Below are 6,000 nucleotides of genomic sequence, written 5' to 3' on the forward strand. Positions count from 1 at the left end.
GGTCATGAAGGGGTTAACACAGCATAAACTGACATGCAGTGCGTGTCTGAAATCAGCAACATATCAATTTCCAGTTTTATGTGCAGATTTTTCCCCATAGAATTGTATTACCGTACATGTGGAAAATCAGCAGGTAGAAAATGTACGTGCGGTTTTAGTGCTTTTTCTGCTGCAGAAACACAATAAAAACTATTTTAATCCACATATGACTGTATCGATAAAGTTTTGCCAAAGCCCAATACCAGGAAGCATCAAAAACAGCAGCCTGGTATAAAAATAGAATTAGACTTACCGGTAATTCAGTTTCTAGGAACCTTCCACGACAGCAGTATCGGAGGATGTCTCCCCGCCATAATAGGGGACAGGAAATAAAGAGGTTAAATATCCCTCCCCTTCCTGCAACCACCAGTGTTTTTTCTGGACACAGTAGCATGTTGCCACTTAAGTGCAGGAATTATCTAATAGATAAATCAGGGAGGGAAATTAGTGCTGTCGTGGAAGGTTCCTAGAAACCGAATTACCGATAAGTCTAATTCTATTTTCTCCAGTCACCTTCCACGACAGCAGTATCGGAGTGATACCAACCGCTAATTTCTTTAGGGAGGGACAACCGCTTGGAGAATGCGTCTGCCAAACGATAGGTCCCTATTGAAGTTGAGCCTGTAGTGTCTAGTGAATGTATGGACTGACGACCAGGTGGCGGCTCTGCATATCTGCTCCGATGATGCGTTTCCCCTCTCTGCCCAGGAAGTCGAGACTGAATTGGTGGAGTGGGCTTTTAGTGAAGCTGGAGGTGCAAGCTTCTGGGATGAGTATGCAAGACTAATGGCTTGTTTAATCCAATTAGCGATCGTGCTTTTGGCTGCTTTCTTGCCCTTATTTCGTCCTGACCACTGGACGAACAGGTTTTGGTCCAACCTCCAACTTTCTGTCTGTTGGAGGTAGAACAGGACCACTCTGCGGACGTCCAGGGTGTGAAAGGCCTCTTCTTTTGGATTAGAGGGATTTGGACAGAATGAGGGTAAAATGATGTCTTGATTTCTGTGGAAGTCTGAAACTACCTTAGGCATAAAGGAAGGGTCTAATTTGAGGATTATACTATCCATGGTTATGGTCAGGAATGGCTCCTGGACTGACAAGGCCTGTAGTTCTCCTATACGCCTGGTGGTAGTGATAGCTACCAGGAAGACGGTTTTAAGGGTCAGTATTTTTAAGCTGGAGGCTGAAAGGGGTTCAAAGGGGTCACCGGTCAGACCTTTTAAAACAAGGTTCAAGTCCCAAGGAGGGGTGTGGACGTGAAGTCTCGGACGGATTCTAGTTGCCGATGTTATGAATCGTTTGATCCACCGGTGGTTTGCTAGATCTTGGTCGAAGAAAGACCCAAGAGCTGACACCTGAACCTTTAGGGTACTAGGTGAAAGCCCCAGTTCCAAGCCCTTCTGGAGGAATTGAAGGATCTGTGCAATATTTGGGTTGAATGGATCCGGTTTGTTCGGGGAACACCATGATGAGAATTTTTTCCATATTTTGCCATAAATGGCGTTAGTTATTGGCTTCCTACTCTTTTGTAGGGTTTCAATCACTTCTTGTGAGAGTCCTCTGGCTTTCAGGATCTCGGTTTCAGTAACCAGGCTGCCAGCTTCAGCTTGTGTAGGTCTGGATGAAGCAGGGGACCTTGTTGAAGAAGGTCGCGTCTTTGGGGAAGCAGAATCGGGCCTTCTAGACACATGCCTGTTAATGCACTGAACCAGCTTCTCCCTGGCCACAATGGGGCTACCAGAATCGTTGTAACTTGATCTATCCGGATCTTCTGTAGTGTTCTGGGTAGCAATGGGATTGGCGGGAAGGCATGTGCCAGGGCAAATTCCCAGGGGTGGGAGAAAGCGTCCAGTCCCTGCGCCTCGTTTGAGGAGGTCAGGGAGAAGAAGGTGTTTGATTTTGTATTCCGATTGTTGGCGAACAGGTCTACATTGGGAGTTCCCCACATCCGGACCAAGGATAGGAATACATCCTGGTTTAGAGACCACTCTCCTGGATGGAAGTCCCTCCTGCTGAGGTAATCAGCCTGGGAATTGTCCAATCCCTTTATATGTACTGCGGAGATGGACAGAAGGTGATTCTCCGCCCAGGAAAAAATCCTTCCAGCAGTTAGCTTTAGGCTCGAGTGTCTTGTGCCCCCTTGGTGCCGGAGATAGGCCACAGTGGTCATGTTGTCAGACATCACCCGTACATGGTGACCTTGAATGAGGACAGATGCGGCTCTTAGCGCCTCCTCCACTGCTTTCAATTCCCCCAGATTTGAGGAGCTGTGTCTTACATCTGGGGGCCACAACCCCTGAAAGTGGGAGCCTTCGATCACGGCGCCCCAACCTCTCTGGCTTGCGTCTGTTGTGAGTACTCTGAGAGGAGTCTGATCCCAGCTAACTCCCCGATGTAGGTTTTGGGAGTTCAGCCACCATGAGAGGGAGGATCTCACACGAGTGGGAAGGGGAATCTTCCTGGATAAAGCAATCTGGCGTCCTCTTGAATACGTCAGGATGTGAGATTGAAGGATTTTTGTATGGGCTTGGGCCCAGGAGACTGCCTGGATGCATGATGTTAATGAACACAGGATTGACATAGAGTCTTAGAGTCGGGGTTTTTTGGCTTCTGAACCTGGAGTTCCTGTGGACAAGATCAACCCGACCGTCCTTGGGTAGAAAGGACATCCTCTTCTCCGAGTCCAGAAGAACCCCTAGGAATTTCTTCCGTGGAGATGGCCGGAGATCTGATTTTGCCAAATTCGGGATCCACCCGAGTGACCTTAGGATATGGAGGACCTTCGTCACGTCCTGATTGAGGCACGAAGCGGATGGGGCGATGAAGAGAAAGTCATCCAAGTATGCAATGACACAGACCCCCTGTTGTCAGATGAAGATTACCGCTTCTGACATGATCTTGGTGAAGACTCGTGGAGCAAACGAGACTCCGAAAGGAAGGACATTGAATTGGTAATGGCTGACCTGCTTGTTTTGGGAAATTGCGAACCTGAGGAATCTCCTGTGGTCTGGATGTATTGGCACATGGTAGTATGCGTCCCTCAGATCCAACGTCGCTATTACCCAGTCCTGACCAATCAGCGGGATTGCTGATCTGATCGATTCCATTTTGAATCTTCGGTATTTTATTACCTGATTTAGAGGTTTCAGGTTTATGATGATACGGTGTTTTCCAGAGGGTTTTTTCACCAGAAAAAGGTGGGAATAGTGACCTCCTATTTCCCGATGTGGTACATTGGAAATCACCTCTGCTTGAAGCAGGCTTAGAATATCCGGCATCAGAGATTCTCGAAGTCCTGGAGACTGTAAAGAAGTGATGGTTAGACTGTGAGGAGGAGGACTCTCGAATTCTAATCTTAGTCCCTCCCGTATGGTACGCAGGACCCACTGATCCATGGTGATCGTCTGCCATTGGGAGAGGAAACCCGAGAGTCGACCTCCGACCGGAGAGCAGTCCTTGCTTCTCAGAGGTCTGCTGAGGTTGGGGGACCAGAATATTTCTGGTTTTCCCTCTCTTGGGATAACTCCACCGTCCCGATTTGCCCTTACCACTGTTTTGTTGGCGAGCTTGGTCACGAGGGGAACGAAAAAACCGCTTCCTAGGGCTCTTTTGTTCCGGAAGGACTTTCTTTTTATCTGAGGCTTTGCCAAGATTTCATCCAGGACTGGCCCAAATACATAATCACCTTGGAAGGGAATACCACAAATCTTGGACTTTGATGTAATATCGCCTCCCCAGGATTTAAGCCACAATGCCCTTCTATCCGAATTAGTGAGGACAGCGGATCTAGCAGCTACTCGTACTGATTCTGCGGAGGCGTCCGCGAGGAATCCAGTCGCCTTCTGAAGCAGTGGGAGAGAATTAAGAATCTCTTCCCTAGACGTACCTTGTACAAGGTGATTCTCTAAGGTACGCAGCCAGAGAAACAAGGATCTGGCTACACATGTTGAGGCCACATTAGATCTCAGTAAATTAGTTGAAGTGTCCCAAGATTTCCTCAATAAGCTCTCAGTTTTCTGATCCATGGGATCTTTCAGCTGAGAGGAATCTTCAAAGGGTAGGGCCGTTTTTTTTTTGTTATCCTTGACACTTGTACATCTACTTTGGGCATTTCCAATAGAGAACAGTCTCCCTCAAGGGGGAAACGATTCTTAAACTCCGATGGGACATTTAACCCCTTTTCCGGTAGGCCCCACTCATGGAGGATAAAGTTTTCGATATTTTTGTGTATGGGGAATCCCTTCACAGTCTTAGGTTTCAAACCCCCAAACATGTCATCCTGTACAGAATGGCCCTCTACCTCCTCTTCTACCCCCATGGTGCCCCTCACCATGGAAACTAACTCTTCCATATCCTCGTCGGAGAAGAGATATTTTTTATTGTCAGATTTGGGAGCAGAAGTAGAACCTTCATTCTCCCAAATGTCCTCTGAACCCGAGGTATGTATCTCGCCTGAGTTAGAGTCAGAAACTACCGGGCCATCTTCCTTTTCTTAGGAGGGGGAGGCTGTGGTGTTGGGGTCTGAGAAAAGGCCGCCATGGAGGACTGAACCTCTTGTCTGATGAGGGTTCTGATGCTGTCCATGAGTGAGGGTTGTTCACTATGCAGAACTTCGTCTGTGCATGGTTGGCAGAGCTTCTTTTTATATGCGGAGGGAAGCTTGGACTCACATGCAGCAGACTTGCGGCTGGGCATCTTATCTTTCCTAGTGGCATGGACTGTTGTGAATTCTGCTCTTGGGCTCCCTCCGGTGGTTGGTGGTGGTAGTGCAGTTGTCTTGGGGTTGTAATCCAGGGCAGGTGTTTCTGCTGATTGCAGCTCTATTAGGTATTTAGCTGTGCAGGATCCATGAGTCCTTGCCAGTTGTCCATTGTTTTTGGAGGGATTGCATCTCTCTCTGGTTCCTCATGCCCTGCTGCCAATTCAGCTAAGATAAGTGTCTGTTTTTTTGTCTCTGTGCACACATGCTGTGTGCTTTGCAATTCAGTGCAATTCATTGTGTTTTTGTCCAGCTTAGACTTTGTTTGGATTTTTCAGTCATGCTGGATTCTCAGGAGATGCAGATATACTTTCTATGTCTTTAGTTAGATGTAGTATATTTGTATTATCTGCTGTGGATATTTTTAGGATTTTAATACTGACCGCTTAGAATTCTGTCCTATCCTTTTCTATTTAGCTAGAAGTGCCTCTTTTGCTAAATCCTGTTTTTCTGCCTGCGTGTGTCTTTCCTCTTATACTCACAGTCAATATTTGTGGGGGGCTGCCCATCCTTTGGGGTTCTGCTCTGAGGCAAGATAGAATTCCCATTTCCATCTATAGGGGTATTTAGTCCTCCGGCTGTGTCGAGGTGTCTAGGACCTGTTAGGTACATCCCACGGCTACTTCTAGTTGCGGTGTTAGTTTAGGGTTTGCGGTCAGTACAGGTACCACCTACTCCTGAGAAAGTCTCTCATGCGGCTCCAAGGTTACTGGATCATAACAGTAACAGTACAACTGGCCAACAATGAGTTAAATGCATCTCAGAAGAAGGGAAGAAAGAGACATTTTTTTTTCTGTAGCCTGCTTTGTCTTTTCTTCCCTCTTTTCCTCTGGGTGACTGAGGAGTCTTGTGCTAGCATGGATGTTCAGGGATTAGTTTCTCGTGTAGACCAGCTTGCTGCTAGGGTACAGAGTATTTCTGATTATATTGTTCAGACTCCGCTTTTAGAGCCTAGGATTCCTACTCCTGATTTGTTTTTTGGGGACAGGTCCAAATTTTTGAGTTTTAAAAACAATTGTAAACTGTTTTTTGCTCTGAAGCCTCGTTCCTCTGGTGATCCCATTCAGCAGGTTAAAATTGTCATCTCCCTGCTGCGTGGCGACCCTCAGGATTGGGCATTTTCCCTGGAATCTGGGAATCCAGCCTTGCTTAATGTAGATGCCTTTTTTCAGGCTCTAGGATTATTATATGATGAACCAAAT

Source organism: Ranitomeya variabilis, chromosome 4, assembly GCF_051348905.1.
Source record: "Ranitomeya variabilis isolate aRanVar5 chromosome 4, aRanVar5.hap1, whole genome shotgun sequence".
NCBI classification, from domain to species: domain Eukaryota; kingdom Metazoa; phylum Chordata; class Amphibia; order Anura; family Dendrobatidae; genus Ranitomeya; species Ranitomeya variabilis.